We start from the raw sequence: 23,355 nt of genomic DNA, 5'->3' as shown, positions 1-23,355 counted from the left end.
CTATATCTTAGCATTCCACATGAGGGTGGAATAATGGCTTTTCAATACTTGCTTGCCCAGTCAGTATTATAACCATGTGAATTTCATGATATTTTAATGCAATTAACTGGAGATTACTTTGACAGAGCATATTTTATTTTTGATATTAGTTATTTAGAGTTTAAGGGTATTGCCATGGTAGAGCTTTTCCCGCTTTTTTTCTGCCAGCTTCATTACGGGTTAAGCACCATGAATAAATGTTTATTTAAATATGTATGGAGCGGCAGCATCTTTATGAATGCTGTCTGAATTGGGAGGGCTATCATGGGCCTTTTCTGAATTTTTAGAATATCTGAATAGCAATGTTTTTTATATTTAGTTCTCACTTAAGGCAGAACTATAGATTGCAAGGCTATGAAAACCTTGGATGGATCAATTTATACACGATTATATTAAAAAAAAATTAAGAATAAACACCTGCACAATAAAACTTGTCAATCACACCAAATGAGGAGAAATATAATGAAACTGCAGCATAAGAGGTGGAAGATGAATTTGTTTAGTGAATGATTGTGGCGGATTTTTTCAAAGGATTTAATGCATTGCATAGAGCACATGGTTTATATGAAGAGGAATTAGTCCAGGTCAGAAGGGCTGTTAGTATAACAAATCATTCTTAATTAGTAGAATATAAAAAGAGATGGGAATATACAACAATGCAGTAAAAAATATGTGACAATTACACATTTTGCAGAACCAACTTAAAAAGCTGAGATTGCTGACTACTTTTGGCAGGAAAAATGTAGGTGACCCAAAAATTATGGAAAGTCACTGGCCAGTACTTTTGAGTAACCCAGTTTTCAGTAAGTTAGAGGCCAATGTGTATATTATAAGTAGAAAAATGCAGGTCAATATTTACATATTTTAAGTGTATTGGAATATGTGAGTTCTGCCAGAAATGTCTTGGTTAAAGGCAATAAACAATACATACACTACATTAATTAAAAATATGTAATGAATATCACATAGTTTACTTCATATAACAGATCTAGACTTTTGAAATTGAAAGGGACATTCCCTGCAACAGCCCATGTGCCACATACTAGACACAATGTGCCTTAATTGTCTTTTCTATTGGTAAAACTTCAGTGACATTCAAATAATGTATATTGGACCATTTTAATGATCTTAAATGCAAAAAAACAGTGATTTTTATAAACATGCTTAAAGTTCATACACCTTCTCATTTATAAACTGGAGGGAGTAGGACCTAATTAAATGGTTTCTAATAGTATTTTAGATATGAAGAAAAGACTGTAGATAGTAAATGTTGGGAGTCTATTTCCACTCATATCTAAAGGAGAACTTTTGAATTAAAATTTGTGGTATGGATAGGGATATAGTGGTCCAGATTTCTAAAGAAAGTTGCAGATAGAGCAGCATGCAGAAGGAAGATGTCAGCGCATCAACATCGGATACGATTCTATAGCATATGCTAAAACAAGAGCAAGTAATTATCTATCCAGAGAATGATAATTACAGACTCCACGCATGGCCACCATATTCCAAAATACATTGGGCATGCCCAACACAACTTAAAAGCGACAAAGTATTTTATTGCAATTTTATGAAAGGACTTGGAGGGAGACTGTATGTGCTTTATCTTAATGCCACTATATTCCACAGATCCCAAGGGAATCCTATGGAATCTGCAAGGTTTACTTAAAAAACAAAAACAATAAAACAAACAAAAAAAGAATTACAGCCAGCATTTCAAACACTACAGCAGCTGTGGACATGGTTGTGCAGTGGTTAGCATTGCCACCTCACAGCAAGAGGTTTTCCGGTTCGATCCTTGGCTGGGGTGCCTTCTGTGCGGAGTCTGCATGTCCTCCCTGTGGTCATGTGGGTTTCCTCCGGGTGCTCCGGTTTCCTCCCACATCCCAAAGACATGCTGTAGATGGATTGGACACTCTAAATTGGCACTAGGCGTGAGTGCATGTTTGTGTGCGTGTGTGTGCCTTCTGTGGAAGGTTGGGCGCTGGGCTGGTGCCAGGCTGGCAACTCGACACTATAAAACTCCACTGCCAATCATGAGCAGACAGGTGATCCACAGAAAAGCCAAAAGAAGAAGAAGAAGATTTCAAACACTACAGCAGGCTGGGATACTACAAGTCATATTAGAGCATGATCTGCAAATGCATCCCAGAAGACAACACTGAGCCAGGCTACTGTTAAGCCAGCTCTCTGACCTGGATATAATAGATAGACACACAGATTAGACAGAGAGCTGGTGCATGGTGTAGGACATGTACACCCCATGTGTATGTGTGTAGTTTGTGGTGTAACCCAGTGTATCTGAGTCTAGGTATATTGGTCTCAGGACATTTCAACGGCATATGGGAGATGCTGTAGGAGTGTCCCAGGCAGCTGCCTGCCACATCTTCTCATATTTCATGGCAGCTACGTTATGATTAAATATATTTCCAGCAGCACTCATGGAGTGAAGAGCTGCCATGCAGCAGTTCTATGACACAGTCAACTTCCCCATGTCCTCAGAGCAATAGAGTGCACCCTAGTCCCAATTAAAATCCCAGCTGTACTTGATGCTGAAAGGTACATCAATAGAGCAGGGTGACCATTGCTCAATAGTCAGATGGTTTGTTCTGGTAGTGTGCACAATGCTGGAATGTTGAAGGAAAGCAGTTTGAGGCATTCCAACATGACGAAATACCTGTGAGACTACTATTTTGGTATGCATAGGATGAAAGATGTAATATAAGCAGTATTTAGATCTCTCAACAATAAGAATGAGGGCAACATATGTGTTATCTTCTTTCCACAAACAGGTGACAGCATACAGAGCCCAATCAACCCCTGCTGAGAATGCATACAACAGGGCACACACTGTGACTCACAACACCATTGAGCATGTGTATTTTGGAATGCTGAAAGCAAGATTCAGATGACTGGACATATCCAGGGGTGCACTACAATACACACCAGCAAAGGCATCATAGATGTTTACCATCTGTGTTATGCTATACAACATGATAACAGCAAAACTTGGTGGCTTGTCAGGCTCAGGTGTGGGTGACCTTCCTCATGAACCCTAGAAGTTCTGATGGTGGCATATGAAAGTTGTCACAGGATGATCAGGAGGACACAGGGATGAGAAGAAATAGGCATGGATGACAAAGGATGCAGACATATCTCCTAGGTCAGGCAACATGGCAACATTTGACACGCACCTTTGAGTTATGACAAGCCACACGTATAAATATACACAACAGTGATGTCCACATGTTGCCCCACAACAGCAGCACAGGGCATGACTAATGGAAAGAAACCATTAGTTGTCCACAAAGAACATCATGCATGACAGAAGCATAATATATACCAGTAAGAACATATGCACAACACTCAGAGGAAATATCAGTGCAGAAAGACACTCTACAAGTAGAACACCAGAGATGACCACACAGGAAGTGTGCACAACAGAAAGTGTCACAGTCAGGTTGGATATCATCATACAGATAACTAGCATGGGATGTTAACCATAAAAAAGCCACTAATTCAAGAAATCCAGGCCCATGAGGTATATGGTAATGTATCAGCAAAATCACAATGAAAATAGGGGCCGTACACTAATGCTGATGTATCATACACAGCATTGTGTGATGTGCAACAACGTGTTACAACACAGTAAAATTCTTACAGCAGCATGAGTAATTACAAACATTCCAAGAACTGGACAAAAAGAAAATGAACACAAAGAAGCATCACATCCCATGCTTTACATGGAATGTCACACAGAAGTCAGTGCTATGATGTACAGGTTATTGCTGCAAATTGACTCAGTTTCATGTAGTAATATGTGCAAACATGCACAGCATCAAAGAAAGTGAATATACAACATACATGGAATATGCATCAATGCTGGGGATACAGTAATATGGGTATATATATATATATATATATATATATATATATATATATATATATATATGTGTGTGTATATATATATATATGTGTGTGTGTGTGTATATATATATATATATATATATATATATATATATATATATATATATATATATATATATATATATATGAATCTACTTTGAATAATCAAAAATCTGAAATGCCGAACATGAAAAGGCCTAGATGAAAATTACGAAAATGAAAATGCCAAGGGCAAGTAAACACTTGCCCAATGTGGAGAATCATTTTCTATTCACCACTGTACTCCGATCTCGGAGTTGGTATATATAGTTAAGGGGGTGTGGGGGTATAGCCCCCTACCTAGGTGGGTTTTAGATAGTGTGTTATGTTTTACTGTGGTGTGCGAATAGCTATGCAGTTTGGCATTTTCATTTTTCGTGATTCTTGTCTCAGCCTTTTTGTCTTCGGCTTTTTGGATTTTTGATTATGCAAAGCAGATCCATATATATGTATATATATATATATATATATATATATATATATATATATATATATATATAGTCTGTGTGTGTGTGTGTGTGTGTGTGTGTGTGTGTATGGAATTGGTGAGATATGGTAAGGCACACCTGGGAACTACATGTCAGCATGGGGATTGAAAATGGAAACAATTCAACAGAAGTGCATTGAGTGCTGATGGTGAGGCATGTGCAGTACCATATTAAAATGTCATAAGTGACACAGGTATGCATACAGAGGCATATTTGTGCATGAAGGAGTGGCAGACAGCAAGGAAATCTGTAATGTAACAATCAATGCTGGATGATAAAGATGACACTCTGTTAACCATGTAAATATCTGCTATATGTCCTCTAGCAAGTGATGCAAACATGATGTCACATATAGCATTACTGTCATCGATATATGTACTAACATATATCAATGAGAAAGAAGTATGATAAATCACAACTTCAAGCTAGTTAACTAAGTCAGATATATGCTCAGAAAAAAACTGTAGCACTAGAACTTTAAAAAGCCACCCACACATTAATTAATCAGTGGTCAGCACAGTGGTCATTATTGCCACAGGGCAGAATGACACAACAAGTCACACACTGGCTTAACTGTCAGTGTTACTATAATACAGTTTAGTCTGCCTATGCTGATAACTCACACCATGTTCCTGGCTGTGTATGCCATATCCTGCAATACTCAGCTGACAGTGCTGTACTGCAGAGCTGGATATGGTGGCACTAGCATTCTAGGACACAATTCGGGTAGGAGTATGTCTAAGATGTGACAATCTGAATGTGACTGCTGGACTCATAGCTGAGTGACCAACAGCAGATGTGCATGCATGTTGCATCACGGGCATTGATGTTGGAGGGCCATGTGTGGATCTAATGAGAGGGGGTCTGCCTCTCCACAGGATGTAATCTACTTAGTACAGTTAGGACACATAATACCTGGTTTTTACTATGGCACTGCTCTAGCATTGTTATAACAAGGCTTACAACAGTGTGTGGAACAGATACCATACTCTAATGCTGTATAGTCAATGCTACCATGACCTCTCCATGTCTGTGATGCTGACCTTCATGTACGACACACACAGCTGATGTGCTATATAATCAGTATTACAGGCAAGTGCACGCATGTCAGATCCATGATGTTGCTTTGAGCATTTATTGGCCTGTAATAATAGGCAGACACCCTTTAACAAATATCCATACACATCAGCTACATTCCTTCATGTAGTCAGATGGGCAGTATTTGTCCATCATGGGGAAGAGTCACCATCATTACCAGAGGGCAATGGCGCTGCAATGAGGAAAACAATCAAGAGGCTAAAAGAGAGGTTTCAGGATCTGTATGATATTCAGAAAGGTAAAGTTACAAATACATTATTTAGACATACCACTGTATGTTCCAACTTTAAGAAATTTGTATTTTTGTTATTGATCGTATTGTTGTGGAACCCTTTAACAGTGATTTGTAACTATTATTTGAGTTCAAGGAATTAACCTGGCAACTGAAACTTAATGCCTCAGTAGCATCAGTAATAAATGAGCCTTTGTCACTAGCATATGTGTTAAAGAGAAGAGAGCAGTGTTTGTGAATGGTTTACCCGTGGTAAACTTTCTATATCTATAAAACTATTGCTCAGTCTCATTTTAATAAGCCAGAGCACCAACATTGTCTTCAGGCTGTAAGTTTTATTGTTTTACATTTCATTTTTTAACATCTATACAAGTTAAAAATTTTAAAATACATCTGTTAAAATTAGTTGATTCTAAATAATCCCCCATATTTAATAAACTCAGTGTAGGCATAGTGTACAACCTACATGGAAGGTACAGTGGCCGTGTATGCAGTTCTACCTTGCTAGCATGACATACATATTAATGATGGCTCATTGATGTGGAAGAGCCATGGAACACGGTTATTGAATCAGTATAGGAAGTGTGTTACTAACTGTTTCCACAGATGAGTAACATAGGCCCTGCACTGTCAAAGTGCAGTATATCAATATATGTATATCTATTATATTTTTTTAAGTTTGCAAGGTATGGTGTGGCATGTAGCAATTGACCCATACCAGACATCTAAAAATAGAAACCGGATGCATTTAATTATGAATTCAAAGGTCAAGTTTAAGCATAGCTTAGCAGGTTTGCGTGGTGCAGCTTGCTGATTAGCAGTGCTTAAATGTAGCTGAGAGGGACATGTAAAAGTATAGCAGCATTCTACATATCCATGTAGTTAGGTGGATAGAGTTATGTCCTCCTGTGCTGTAGGTGTGGGGTTTGAATGCATGGAAGGGAAATTTAGTAATTATTTTCGCAAGATACATTATGCCAATTATTTTTAAATTATGATCTGCTGTGATCAACTAAGTTCTGCTAATCCTTGCTAAGCCATGATAAACACTATTTAAACAACCTCTGTTTAGGCACTGCTTGGCAGTGCTTGGCTGTGCTTAGCTGGTTTGTGCACTGCTAAGCATTGCTAAGCATTGCCAGTTTAAGCACTGCTCAGTTGAGCTGAGCTGGTTTGAGCACTGCTAAATGATGCACTGCATTTTTAAATATTGCCCAATGGCACATAAGGGTGGGAAAAGGGGTATATTAAGCCCAATAAGCGAGAATACACCATAATCCATTGGAGTTCTGTCTCTAAAGGATGCAATGGCAGGTGCTGGAGAGGGTTCGTGGCCGGGCATTTAGGAGTCCAGGGTCATGGTCTGACTCCTAGTGAAAAACCATGAAGACCGGCTCATGCATTGAGGTTACCGGGGGTCAGAGTACAAAATGGAGGCCTGGGACCGGCTGGCAAGGGACCTCACCAGTGCAACTGGTATCCCTCAAACAGGTGAGCAGTGTCATCACCACCATGACAACCTGAAAAGAAGAAAGGGGGCTCTCTTGGATACTTGGGTCCAAGAAGTCCAGGGGGGCAATGTTCCTTCTGTGTGTTAGTATGTTTACCTGTGTTTCACCAATATTTAATTTTGAATGTCTGCTAAACTGGTATGCATAATGGTGTGCTTCTCTCCCAACAGCTGCAGAGGTGAGAGCTCACAACATCAAGGTTTACGTAGGGCACCTGGTCAGGTTGCACTATGAGTATGGTGAGTACAGCTGTATTATGCTATCTATAGTCATAGAAGACAGAAAAAGAGTAGAGCATGAACCATTTATGTACAAAACATGTGTAGTTCAATAACTGTGGAATTACAGCTGCATAATGACAACTGTTATGCAAGAAAAACTCAAAACTATTCCGGTAAATGCATGAAGGTATCTGTAATAAACTGTTGTGCAATACTTCTGGAATTAGAACTGGTATTTCAACCCACTAACAATATATTGTGTACACCTGCATTTTATTTAGTTATGTATTGGTTACTTAGTATCTCTATCATTATTGCATTACATGCATGGGTGTTCGACTGTCACTGCAGTGTACTATAATACTGTAGTAGTAGTACTACCAGGTCCTATTTTCTTTCCATGTGAGCTCGAGGTAAATATCAGTCAGTCAGATTTCAGCAGTGACTCACTAGCTCAGCTTGTTAAATGCTGGGGGTGAAAAGTACATTTTTATACACACAGACCAGGGTTTGACTCCAGTGCTATGTACTAATAAATATTACTGATTCAGATATGTTATGATGACAGATATTCTCTCCACAGGGACTACTGGCACATGGGACAGGTAGCCTATATTATGTGTAAATATGTATTTGTTCAGATGTCACAGACTGTTAAAATCATTACCACAAATGTGCTATTAATGCAGAAAACAAAAGAAATATGTTCATAGGTTAGTACTAGGCTAACTGCCCTTGTGAGCCATTTTAAGCCTAACCAATTATCCCTTATGAGACTCAAACCCTGCACCCTGTGTTTGCAAGGCAAACACCTTAACCATTAGGCTACCATGCCAACCCCTTTGTGCAATACTAGTAAAATATATTAACATAAAAGAAATAAAATGTGTACTCTTGGTATGGCTGCATGCCTGCTGTGACTTGGAAAGATTGCTGCTGTCAATTACTACATGTGACACACATGTCCCCTGCAGGTACTGCTACTGGGTTCTAGCCCCATGCCTGCCAGAAATATTATGGTATCATTCGCTTATTGATTACAGATATCATTCTCTCTACAGATACTGCAGGTAAATGGGTGAGATAGCTCATATTATTCTGTAAATAAGTGTTTGTTCATATGTCACAGACTGTTGAAATCATTATAACCAACGTGCTATTAATGCATAAAATAAATGAAATACAAGAAATAATAATAATAAAATATAGTATTAAAAAAATGTGTACTCTTGGTATGGCTGTATGCTAGCTGTGACTTGGAAAGTTTGCTGCTGTCAGTTAATACATGTGATACACGTGTCCTATGTAGTCATTGCTATTGGTTTTTATCCCCATGCCTGCCAAGCAAGGCATGACAGTTGTGTACGCTCTTTACTGTACACATGCATGCCTCTCAAGTGTCATTCTTTCATGGAATGTAATTACTGTTGCGTAATCCCTCTGTCACAGATGTATCATTGACATGGTTATATGTCAATACCAAAGTAACAGTACATCAGCACACAGTACACCATGGTATTTATATAGATCCACCTGATGTGCAAGTGTTCTTTGTAGTTGTGTACCTGCAGGTGTTACTGCTTGTCCCATAGTGTCTGATGCGGATAGCTTGAGAGGTATGTATGTGCTACAGCAGCTACAGAGTACATTTACTCATAAAGAAATGGCAGACCTGTAGAGAAGATAACATTACTGTTGTCAACTATATAGCCCATGATGGTATTAATGGACTGTATTTCTCTATCTTCCCACCCCTTATCTTCATAAATTTATTATTGTTATATATTGGTTATGGTTTACTATTAACATATGTTTTTCCATAAACTTTATTTTAGGGATGTATTTTACTAATGTTATGCCTTACCTATTCTATTGGCATTATGCAGTAACGGTTACTGGCATTCTGTTCTGTTATATATACTGTTGTGTTTCACATGGGGTTATTTGGAATGTTCTGGCATGCTGTTATTACTAACAATGGTTTGTTCATAACTCACCTATATGTATTGGTTTACCTGCATAACCACAGCATATCAGGGTAGGCTGGTTCCTGGTGATCCACCTATTCTACATCAGCTGGCCATGGCACCAGGTCCCAGCACATCTGTGACCCAAGCTGGTGCTGCCCCCTCTACTGTCCCTGCACCACCTTTGGGTGGAACTGCCTCAGGGGATGGGTCCTGTCCACCCCAGGAATGGGGGTGGAGGGGGGGTTGTCACCCAGGATCAGCTACCAGCTATGGTGCTCAGGATTGTTCATAGGAGCTATGAACAGTGCTTGTGCTGGATTGAGGGAAGACTGGGCAACCTGGTGGGGTCTGCTGGCCTTGGCACTCACCCTCCAGCACAGCCACCTTTGGGGCAGTGAATAAGCAGTGCCAACTGCCCATGTGTGGGGATCTCAGTCATGCTACTGCTGTCTGGAGGCAAATGCACCTGAGATTCCACAGCAACCTCCCCATCCAAGGTGTGTACCCCTTCATGTGTCACACACTGCCCCGGTCATCTGTCTTATCTGTCTTGTCTGTCTGCAAATGCAACCTCTCCTACCCAACTTACCTCTCCACATGTACCTACATCCCTCTCCTAACATTCCATTCTCTCCTTAATAAAAAAAGTGGACACCTGTCCCACAAAAAAAAAATATTGCCCCATACATAGCTCTCCATTTTGCATGTGTTCACTGGAGACAACTAATCATTACATTAATTAATGAACACATTTATGTTGCCCTCACCCCTTTGTCTGGGGTATGAGGCTCCAAATTCCAAATTCTGTAAAACATGCACAGCTGTTGCTGTACAAGAAATGGAACACTATGGTCCTTTCCTACACCCTTCCTGCACAAAACTACCTGCCTTGTAGTATTCTTCCCCCTGCTTGCCCCCATTTCACCACTGTCCTATCACCCCTTTTTTTCTTTAATCATTTTTAGTGCAGGTTTACGTGGAGCTAAGTGGCATGTCATGCAAACCCACATAAACCCGCTTAACAGTGCTTAAAACTGCCTTAAAGGTCTTATGTGTTTCTCACAGTGTTAGGCACATCAGCAAAATTATCACCCTTGCCATGTCTTAAACCTAGCCCCCTGTCTTCTACAGCATAGTGCATTCACCCACTAGGCCATTCAGCTTTGAATTAAAGCAGCTATTTCCAGCAAAATATACTTATTGCCACTGACAGACTGCAAGTACATATAATGGGAAAAATAGCTGTGTACCTGGGACTGTGATGCAAACACTACACCAGTATACAGCTAAATTAATAATAATGGATGTACGTCAGGCCTGGGATAGCAGGCATACCTGTGAACTGCACAGATTGTTGCAGACTGTCCAGAGTTTTTCCCCTCTATTTTTGGCCTGGTTTTCCTAACATTGTATTTTTTTAGCAAAGTAGTGGCACGTCATCACAGATTGAGTTTAGAACATCATGACATACATTTGAGTTTCACATTTCATACTCTTCAGAAAGCACATGCTAATGCAACACCTGTTATTCTATCAGCATTCTGTGTTTGTAATAGCAATATGTAAAGATTGTCCCTATTTTTGGGCTTTTGTCCCACTTTTACATATGCTTTGTCCAGATGTCATGCTATAAGAGTTGAGCGGTATGATAGCAGGTAATATTCCCTTTTATCAGCAACATCTTTAAACACACCTGCTAAGGCAGCAATGGCAAAGTACATGTGTACAACCTGGACCCTGCTCTACAACAACTGCCTTTGAAAGCCATGCACATAATGATGGATGCAGACGTGTGTCAGACTGTATATATGCACATATAGCTTCCAAATACACCTGCTACACCACTGAGTCTGTAGCTCAGTCTATTAAATGCCTTGTTTATAATATATTTTGCCACCCACAGTCCTGGGTTTGAATCCAGTATGTTGCATATCAATTATATTCTTGTAAATACAGCAGGTAATGACTGAGTCATGCAATTTTAACCCACACAGGTTGCTGCTACTGCATTAACTGCTACCCATGTTTGCATGTCAAAGGCCTGCAGGTAGGGACACACTGTACATATTTCTATAGCCAAACTATATACTGCCTACTGCTCTGTGATTGGCACTGTTACCTAACAGATGTATCTTATGCACATGCCTCGATTGGACTATAAAGGGTACCCTTACCCTGCCTCTGCTGTGATGACACAGATGACACTGCTGTCTCAGTTACACCTACAGCTTGCAGTCCTCCAAAAGAGGTCAGACTTTCTCTATGTGTCCTTGGCTGCAGCAGCAGCTACAGCCTGGAACATAGCCAGCTGTATGTTAAGCTAGCTGCTACAGACCTACCATACTTCACAACCCCCTAGAACAAAGGATCCAGACACAACCATACATAAAGTGTGGGTGGGGGGCAAAGGTCCACCGACAGGGACATGTTTCACAGTTTGCCCCTACAAAGATAGTGAGCTGATAGAATAGCAGCTACTGCATCAGCATGCATATTCTGATGGGTATTATGTCTCACAGTCATGTCTCCTTCTCTTTACTGACTTCATTCCACAATGGTTATCACTGAACTGCCAGATAATCATAATGTCATGGGACAATGGCCAAGTATATCATGCAATACTTTGGACATACCTCAGACATCTCAACAGTAGACAGTATTTGTATCTACCCTCTGTGATGCTGTAGTCTCCACACCTCACTAATGTCCATCTCACAGACTAAGAAAGGGGACAAGGCCTTCATGAAGGCCTTAAATATTGCACTGTGGTACCATGTCATTGGCTAATGAATGTGCAACCCAGCTGTTTTGGATGAAATTAGCAAGACTTAGGCAGGGTTTGGTGCAGAGGCAATTACCTGTTACTGAGCATTCCCTACAAAAGGCAATCATCTGCCTATGGGAAACAGGTCTGTATGTTGTTTTGCTCACACAGACAACAGTTTTGCAAGCTATTTTCTGAGGAACACTTCAAAAAAGGAGTAATGCTCTCTACCTGGGGTGTAATATATGCCCCCATGTAATGGGATGTGGATGGCAGGATGGAGGTATGGGGAATAGGGATTACAACAGTAGGCCTGTCATACAGCTATGGTATTAACATGTTGGTGATACTCTCCCATCCATCAGCTGCAGGAAAGCCTCACAACTTCCCCTGATTTGAGTCAAATCCCAGCTTTGCTCCTGTTACTCCCTTCTACAATGGTTGGCTGTTGTAGGAAAGCTATTGGAATCTGTGTTAGATATAGTGAGACTACATAAGGGTGCACACCCCTGTAACATCAAATGATGCACTGTCATTCACAACCTCTCAGTCTGTCAATGCCACACATAAATAGCGCTGGCATTCTACAGGTGTCCCTGACTGTCTCTGATGTACCCTGGTTAGGTCACTGTTTTGTTGACATTTGTCCCTCTTTGGTTGAGAGCTATGGCTAACATACCTGTCAACTCCCTACAGAAAATATTTTGTCTTAGCTATAAGTAATGGGGGGGACAGGTCCAAACTCAGTGACAGGGGATACATATTGGCCATACAATGTAAAAGGAAGAATAAAAGGAACAGATATTACTGTAGCATACATGTTTTCTGAGAGGTCTGGCGTGTGACAGACAGATTCCCTAGTGTTTGTCAACAACTATCAGTGAATGGCCAACCATTTCTCAGATATCCACATGTTTGTGCCAAAAGGAACACATTTATGAGGCACACATTCACAGTCTGGAAGCATCTGTGTAATGGGGAGGAGGGATACCTACAGGGAACATATACTACAGGAGGTTTGTATTGCTGTCTGTCATTTTGGCACACTGCTGTTGCTGGACTGTCCCCATATAGTTGTAATATCACACAGCTATTTGTCCAACAGTGGCTGTATGATATATTACTGGGAGCTTGCCCATAGGGGACACACCACAGTAGACTGCAGTGATGGATGTGGAGACATAAAGCAGAATCTGTCATGACACACAGGGACATACCCAGTATTGCTACTATCCTAGTGATAGCTACACATGTAGTGTGTTGATAGACTGTGGAGTATAACGTGTGAGAGAGCAGTGGATAGTGCAGGCCATATTGGTTGTGCAGGGTCTGTACATAGTGGATGTCCATGTATCTGGTCCTGTAATGTGTCACCCTCTTCTTGTCTTTCAGGAGCAATGTATAATAGGAGGCATCCCCCATTCACAGTTGCTGAGACTGCTGTTATCCTGGATGGCCTCAGACTGCATCATCACATTCTACTGTCAAGGGGTCGACAACATTGTGACCAGTGTACATTATTGTGGGGTGACCTTGTCAGGGCACTTAACTACAGTTGACATCAGGACAGGAACTATGAGTAGGTCCAACACAGGGCCACAGATATTCTCAATGCTGCATGTAAAGGCAGCTGCTGTGGCTGGGGATCATGCTCCCACTGTTGGAGGTCCTGTAACAGAACAACAACTCACAACCACTGAGGAAGTTCTGGCAAACCTAGAATCAACCACCAGCTCCCAGGCATTCATCATCCCATACATCCTGGAGGCGGGTGCCACAGCATCCACATGAGAGGAGGGTTCAGGTAAGCTTACATTGTTCATCAGTATAATACTGTATCAGTTACTGTGGCAGGCTCTGCATACCTGTACATGGGTGTCAGGTCTAGCTGCATTGGGAGGGGGGGTTGTTTTAATGCACAGTTGTGCACTTATATTCAGAATATCAGCAATGCAGGCAATATTACATTAGGTACTGTACATGTGGATATATGCACATATTACTGTCTAACAGTGCAACATGAGGTATTGATGACAATCCCTCTCCCTCACATTTCCATAGGTACATCGGGTGTGGCTGGAGTCTGTGGTCCTGCACCTGGTAAGTGTGATGCCATTGTTTTACGGCTTATATATACCATATGAACATTAAGGACTGCCATTTAGCCCAAGGTACAACTGTTACGCTTAGCCAGAGTGGAATAGTTGTATGTACCATATCAGAGAAGTTGACTACAGTGCATACAATGGATAATCACAGCTGTGTATTTGTACAAACACTAACATGTTTGCAGTTATAGTCATGTAGAAGTATGCAGCCTGCTATACAGGAGGCAATGACCCCAGGATGCCTGTTCACTCAGTATAGAGAGATGGTACATACCTGGGGCAGTGATACTACAGCAGACATATCATTCTCAGGATAGGTGTACTGGTATTATGTGTAGTTCTATCACATACACTGTCATATTGCGTACTCCACAGGTGTAGTGTACTGCCAACATTCACTGGATGAAGCTGAAGTGAATGTTAGAAATGGCCTGTCTTGTCTGTGTATGTTGTGTGTTTGTGTTTTGTGCACGAGATCAGTGATGAGATGTGTGTCTGGTAATGAAGTTATGGCTCCTCATCTGTATGAGTCTGTGTGGATTACCATACATAACAGTACAAGTAATTATGTACTGATTTTGTCTTCCTCCTCACAGGTGAATGGGGAGGATTGGAGTCTGTCCTCCTCACAACCTAATGTCATGTCCCATCGGGCTCTGATGATGATGATGGTGGTGGTGGCCATAGTGAGGCACAGGTGGGGTTAGATGCTGAACCTGTCCCAGAGGTTGACATCCCTCTTCTGCTTCCATTGTCCTTACACACAGTCAGTATGCCCATAATACTCAGTCCCCAGAGGCCACAGATATTGGATAGTCACATGGTGTCACAGGACAGGACTATGTTGTCAGTGAGTGTAGCCACTGGCCATAGCTAGACAGCTGGTGAGGCCCCACACAGGCAGATTGACAAGGGTGCTTGAAGGGGGACTGCTGTCCATCCATCTCCTATCACAGGTGTCACATCACAGGTCACTCGCCGCATGTTTCGGGCCATCATGGATGCACAGGCATGTACTGAATGCAACACCAGACAGATGCTCAGGGTCATGCATGCAGCACAGTATGACATCCATGACTGTCTCCACTGCATTGGTGATGCTATGGATTGTTTCACTGAGGTAGTGGACAGACAGTGGGCTGAGACAATGTCTGTCTTTGCCCGCACATTGTCTGTGCTGGAACATCTGGTTGGGTTAGAGCATCGGGCACATGGACGTAGGTCAGCAACACCATCTGCTAAGAGAGCACGTGTCTGTGCACACTCACACCCCTGTAGTGGCAGTACCTCCAGTGCTACAGTGGGAAGTATGCTGTCCACACCATGATGTGGTAGGCCATGGGCATGTAATCCTGGGTGGTGCGTGGTGGACACAGGCCCAGCAGATAGCAGTCATGGTCAGGTACCAGCACCACATCTGACCTTGGGCGTGGTGGTGCCACTGCCACTCCTGATAGAGCAAATTACCATGTTCATGACCAGAGATGGTGAACTGTACACTGTGCAATGTATGGCCCACTGCTGTCCAACATACACATGTGTAAGGCTAGCACTGGGCTTGACTGTGCACATGCACACCCTCAAACATCACTCTCACATGCAGGTCACCCACAGACACACATGGCACCTCTCCACAGCACACATGACCAGCACACCTTCCTGGCTCACACAGATGCTGCCAACTGTATGGCAAAGCCTAAGCCTCTGGTACCCCAACACCATACCCTGTGCATGTGATGATACCTGTGCCACATCCTTGCCATCCATGCTATTGAGGCAGAGACATGCAAATATGTGTCTGATGCACAGGATAAATATATTACTGTCAATATAGTTGTGTAGTGTAGTATTGTTATATCATTGCAGCTGTTGTGGTCCATGACAGGTACTGTGTACTGCCATGTGTCATGACTACACAGCAAACCTGGTGTATTTTAGGTTCATGATGTTAGACTGGTGGTAGTGTGACAGAATGACAGGTGTGTCATGGACCTGTGTATGTGTCTGTGCCAGGTGTTTGAGTGGTTATTCTATGGACACATGATGGCAGTACAGCGGCACAGGATGTCATGGCAGCACAGCAGAAATATGTCAGCAAGGTATGGCAGGATTTGTGCATGTTCCCCTATGTGCATATGTGTAGAAGGTCATGTGTGGGACAGTGGGGGCAGCCGGCATAATTATGCATTCATACTTTGTGAGAAGGTCTTCTACCCATCATACATGTCACCTGCATTTTCTGACCATACAAACCTATATGTTGGCAGATATTTGTGATGCCTATATAGGACTTGGAGCTTGTCACAGAGCTGTAAAATGCATAACCACTGCACTAAATATCCCATATGTGCATGCCCATAGTGATACTAGAGGATATATCTGTAACCACACACATGGACACACATGGCAGGTTGTTTGGTGTGAGACTAGAACCCCTGCCTATGTATTATTACACACTACAGCTCACAGAAGTTATCACATGCACCATGGAGGTTATTTGAGTTTGCACTGTCAGGTACTACACTTAAGGTGGTTGAAATCAGCAGGCCTTGTAGGGGAGGGCACTTAGAGGCCAGAAGCTTGTCTTAGGCCCATAAAATGCATAACCATTGTATGGAGATTGCCCATATGGACTTGTCCATAGTGCTGCAGGTGGATACATGTATACACACATTAGCTGTTGTGAAATTATAACCCCTATCCAGCTAGTAGCACACACTACAGCTTGCAGTACTTATCACATGCACCATGAAAGTAGACTGTCAGCCAGTGTTAATAAGGTAGAGGACATCAACAGGCTTTGTAAAGGAGGCCAACATAGAGACCCTCAGGTAGTCAAAGGGACTTAAAATGTATAACCACTGCTTGGAGATAGGCATATCTGTACTGCTGCAAGGGGTGATACTTCCACACAGATGTACAGAGACACACATAAAGTTGGCTGTTGTGAGATCAGAAACCCTACCTAACTAGTAGTACATTATCTCATGCACCATGGAGATTACTTGAACGTTAACTATCAGCCACTGCTGATAAGGTAGAGGACATCAGCAGACTTTGTAATGGAGATTAATGTAGAGGCCCTCAGGTAGTTAAAGGGCCTTAAAATGTATAACCACTGCTTGTAAATAGGCATATTTGTACTGCTGCAAGGGGTGATGTTTCCACACAGACATGGCTGTTGTGAGATCAGAACCCCTACCTAACTAGTAGTGCACACTACAGCTTGCAGTACTTATCGCATGCGCCACAGAGATTACTGGAAAGTAGACTGTCAGCCAGTACTGATAAGGTGGATGACATCAGCAGGATTTGTAAAGGAGGCCACTATTGAGGTAAGCAGCTAGTTACAGGGCCAGAAAATGAGTCACCATTGCACAGACATAGGCTGGATGGGCATGTCTTTACTGCTGCAGGGGATATATCTGTATACACACACAAACACACAGAGAGCTACCTTTTGTGAGATTAAACCAACTACCTATCTATTTGTACACACTACAGCTTGCAGTACTTATTGCATGCACCACATGTTATGTTTGTTGTATTTGTGGATGCAGCCACAGTACTTGTGGAGTATGCAAAGTGGCCTTGTATTATACAGCATGTGTGGCCTGCAGAGTGCTCCAGCATGCTGCTGTTATTGTCTCTAGTGTCATAGGAGTGGGATACCTGTTAATACCCATGTTATGTGTGTACAGTTCCCAGTGTGGCCATGTCTGGCTAGTTGCAGTTTGGTAGGTGGACAATTGGTCATGGACAATATGGCCTGTCCAAGTCCTGCATCACAACCATTGCACATTGCACCACCTGCTCACCCTCTACAGGGTAACATTCCACAGGTACAGGGTTCTGTGGGTGTGTGGACTCTGTCCTTTTGTGGCCTTGGTCTGTTACCATCAGACAACTGTTTTGATGTGTAGGTGCAGATAAACCCAGCACAGCATTCTGTGTGTAAGTGGGGACATTTCTACATTCCCCTAAAAACACAATTTCAGATATTTTACATAACAATTGGCTTTTTTAATGATAATATTGATTTAGTAAAGAAATTAAGAGAAAGTCCTTTGATCGCATATAAAATGGATAGGTTTTTAAAAAATTATTTGGAAAATGGGTGTTTGATTATTCCTAAAAAGGTGAGGGATCAACAAGGAATTGTCATGTTCAAGTGTGGTCACTGCCACCAATGCCCCTATATTTTGACAGTAAATAGTGTTATTATTAAAGGAAAAACTATTATTTCAAAGGATCATTTTTCTTGTGATTCAAAATGTATGGTTTATTTGGCTCAGTGTATATCATGTCCAGTATTATATGTAGGAAAAAACAGTAGAAGATTGAAGGAATGTATTTATGAGCACTGTTATGATATTAGGAGAAAGATGACTACCGATGCATTATCTAAACACATTGAGGAAAATGGGGGGGGGGGGGGCATGCTTTTGTATTCTTTGTATTAGAACAGATAGTACATAATCCCTGTGGAGGATTTATTGAGGACATTTTACAGACATTTTACAGAGCCATGAGCTCTGGCAGCAGTTGTTGTTTGATGCCACAAAATTTTCAGGGCTGAATGAAATGTGATGTATTAACTGTATTGTAAAACCCAAGCATTATGAAGTATAATTATTGTTTTATATTAATAGTGATTTTAGAATTTTGTATGTTAACATAAGAAAGAAGGTGTGTGATACTTTTTATTGATTGTTAGTTTTTGATAGTTTGTATTTGATCATGTGACTTGTGGCTATATGTTTTTAAATAAAATGAATGGAGGCTTGGATTGTTCTTATGAAGTTCCACTGAGAGAAACGAAGCTGCTTAACATTTATTAAAGTCAGTATTCCTGTCTCGGTGTTGTATGTTCTTTGTACTGCAGCAAGTGGATTCATGTTTTTAGTTTGTGCATTCCTTGCTCCAGTTATTTGTTCAACTGTGTTGGTGATGCCGTCTGTTAGTTTGAGCAGTGCTGGTTCAGGCAACATCCTGGATGATAAATATAAAATAATTCCACCACATAGATAAAGCTGGTGTACTAAAAAAATCAAGTAAAATATACAAAGTGTAAAGTAAACCGGCACCATGACGCACCACGATATTTAAACAGTGGGAAATTTATTATAGCTTGCTAGTACTAGACTTTTAACAATACTGGCTTCTTCAGGTAAACAGTCAGCTGATTTATAACACATGACTTAAAAACAAAAAGGAATCAGTCATGTGACTTCACTTTAAAGAGGTAACACACAAAAAAGATCAATACATAGATCAATACTTTACACATACTAAGAATACTACAAATACAAATATCTGCATGTAACTAAAAACATATGTTAAAACTTTTACATCTATCTGTATATCAAAATTATTTAATTTTCATTTGTTTATCTTTCAGAACTGGCTTTATTGTCACACTTTCTTTGAGAGCAGGTGGACAGTGTGCTTTAAAACATATTATCCACTCATTTTCAATAATTTCTGTGTGGCTCTTCAGGTCACCACCTCTTAAGCTTTTCTGTATATTTTGTATAATAAAAAAGCGAAAATTGTGAGATGTGTCTGTTTGTTTAATATGCCTGTATAATGCATTTGTGTCTAGCTGCCTTCTTATGTCAGATACATGCTCACAAATTCTCTCTTTGAACTTTCTGTTTCTTTTACCTGTATAGAAGAAACTACAGTTCAGGCATTTTTCCAGGTATATTATGCTTTTAGTATTACATGTTCCATGGCATCTAAGATGGAATGGTTTTAGACTAACTGGATGCTTAAAAGTTGTTTCTGTGGAGACATACCTGCAGTATTGACAATTGTTGCATTTCTGGGTTCCATACTTGGATATAGGTGCTGTGTTTACATGCTTCTCCTGTTCCTTATAACATAAGATGTTTTTTAAATTTCTAGATTTTTTTATATGCAAAGGTAAGCTTATCTACTCCTGTGTCTTTAAAAGTAGGGATATAATGTAGCACGCACCAGTGTTTTTTAATAATATCCTATATTTGATCAGTATGAACATCACAGGGTAGAACACACCTAAATAAAACTGTTTTTGTGTCCTTAACTTTATTATTATTTCTTGATGAAGTAATGTGATTATCAGAAAATACAGGTTTAATGCTGTCTTGCTGTATTTGTGTTACTATATTCATTATATTATGCTCCTTATAGCTTCTTTTAAAAAAAAAAATCATTGGCCACTTTATTAAACTGCATATAAAACAGCGAAGAAAAAAGTCAGCAAATTAAAATGAAGTATTATGCAGTCATGGCTAAATATCAACACAATAAACAGTGAACATTCAGAGCCATCCTCACGTTGCCCCTATCAGACTGAATATACTAACAACTATTAATATATTATTAAGTATCATAGAATATCCATAAATTAGTCAATGAACATACAACTTACAGAAATTCTCATAAGCAGTCAGTTTCCATAAACATACCATGGATATTACAGGTTAGTCAGAAATAACTATGGCTATATTTTCATTCTGTCTGATCTATAGTTTATCAGAGCTGTCTCCTTTTCATCTTTAAAACTGCATATGGGGATAATCTCCTTGTCACTGATTTTGTATGCATATCTTTTAATTCTACCCCTTCTCCTTTATGTAACCGAGTGATTTCAGTGTAGACAATGTTAAAAAATGACTGAAAACATGTATATGTTGTTTTATACAGGTTAACATGGGTATGTAATAATAGCAATATATTCCACCACACCAAAGTCAGCAGGTGACACCTTACCTTTGAAGCTAGGTGACAGTGGCGGCTGGTGACTTGAAATCAAAGGGGGGCTGTAGAAGACAGTGGAATGGATGGGGCCAATGGGAAGGAGTGTGACCAACTAGAAAGGGGTGGAGCTATGCTCAAAACCACAAAAACTGGGACTTTAATTAAATACGCTGCCCTGGGTGCCAAACAGTCATTATGAGAGTCCAATCAAGACAAAATGAAGTGAAGAGGAAAAAATATTTTAATGCATTGGCTACATGAGAGCTTACTTAATATCTAGATGGAAACAAAAAGGTTGTAAGGCATGAAAAAATAAATTACTTTTTAAATATATTACTGGAATGCCAGTCAAAATCAGGTATAAAAAAAACAAGCAGCTCTCAACTCAAACCACTTCTCCTTGCACTGCAGTTTTAACTTTAATTGATATTTAGCTTTATAAAAGTACCAACCAACATACTGAAAGAAGCAATACCCCCACTGTAAAAATGTTTCTTATCCAAAAAGGACCTGCTGCCTGACAACAACTATCTTCTTGTTTCATGGAGAAAACATGATCAAAGTAAAAAATGAACAGCAAACAAGAAACAAGCTCAAGATAAATTGCTTAACGAATTACTGCACAAATTATAGACTGGCATTCTATTTAGTTTACAGGTAAAGCCTGCAAAGATGACTGCAAATCTCCAACAAATGTAATGAGCTTCTGAAATTACTGTAATCCTGTCCTTTATTACAAATACTGTCATACGCATTTCAATACATAAGACTTACACGCTATCTAGTTATGTAAATATTCTCTGCATGGCAACAACAAAAAGGCCTTCAATGTTGGTAATTCTTTAACAGCATGCTTATTAAAGCATACCTGATGGTTATTAAAGCATTGTTATTTAAACACAGAGCAATAGGCACTGCAATGACATGCATTTTCTGAATAAGAAGCATAAATCAACAGTATAAAAATATGACAGAAAACCAGAATAGTCTTCAAAATCAAGGACAGATGAAAAGCCACTTTAGTACTTGTGTTTACCTTGGATGGGGGATACTCTGCACATTTACACTGCATAACTGCTCCTTGCCTTGCTTGGACACATCCAAAGTCACTAAGTGGGGGAGTGAGTTGCAACAAGTATGTCACAATTAATTGTCTCTGGCTGACGGTGATGGCCTTGAGCAAGAAATCTGGACAAAGCCATACAGAGAAGTGGGACAAATGCCCAAAAATAAGGGCAATTTTTAAATATTGTTCTAATAAACTTAGAAAGATAATAGAATAGTAGGTCTTACGTTAGTATGAATTTTCTGAAGGGTATGAAACCTGAAACTCAAATGTCTATCATTATTTTCTAACTTCAATCTTTAATGATTAGCCACTAATTTGCCAAAAAAACCCACAATTTTATGAAAAACAGACCAAAAATGTGACGCAAAAATATAAAATACCCACACAATACAGCTGAGAACCTGTCAAAGAAGGGACACTTGTAATATTAGTACTGTTAACTTGAGCAGCCGACAAAATAAGAGAATCTACATGCATTTCCGAAAATAAAAGTAATCTGAAACCGATCATTACAATTATTTATTAATTGTAAACCCCCCACATTTTCTTCCAAATTTGCCATTTTGTGGAGGGATTGTTAGGGGAGAGCAACATTTTGAGCCAAAATCAGGGACAGTTGAGAGGTTTGGATATACCTAATTCTATAAAGTGATTTATTTGCGCGCACCTCTCATCCTCTTAGCGCAGGAAATTGGACAAGGCCAAATATATTGGGGGAACATATGAACAGTACTAAAAGTTGCTCTTGTATAAACATAGTCAGTTGACAGAACACCAGGTCTTGCTTTAGCATGCATTTTTCTGAAAAGTATGAAGTCTGAAACTCAATGTCTGTCATTATTTAATGACTTCATTCCTAAATGATTTGCCAGAAAACCACAAATTTTATGAGTAACAAACCAAAAATAAGAAGCAAAAATCTATTAATTCTGCAAAAATCTGGACAGTTAAGAGGTATAGTTCAGCTGGGGCTGTATGGGTTTGCCACCCTTCCCCTCCTCACAAAATCATGGTCAAATGGGGCCTCCCCCCTGCAGCTACTCCAATGTACCATGATTTGGCTATTTCACCACATTTACCATAAACACTGTAATGTGCATACTGCTTTACTTCTACAATGATTTGGATTTCATTTAAAAGTTTTATTTTACATTTTACAGCACAAA

The sequence above is a fragment of the Protopterus annectens genome, chromosome 1.part0, assembly GCF_019279795.1.
Source record: "Protopterus annectens isolate FY-2018-M chromosome 1.part0, PAN1.0, whole genome shotgun sequence".
Classification (NCBI taxonomy): domain Eukaryota; kingdom Metazoa; phylum Chordata; order Ceratodontiformes; family Protopteridae; genus Protopterus; species Protopterus annectens.
The sequence above is the reverse complement of the archived record's forward strand: the minus strand, read 5'-3'. Positions refer to the sequence as shown.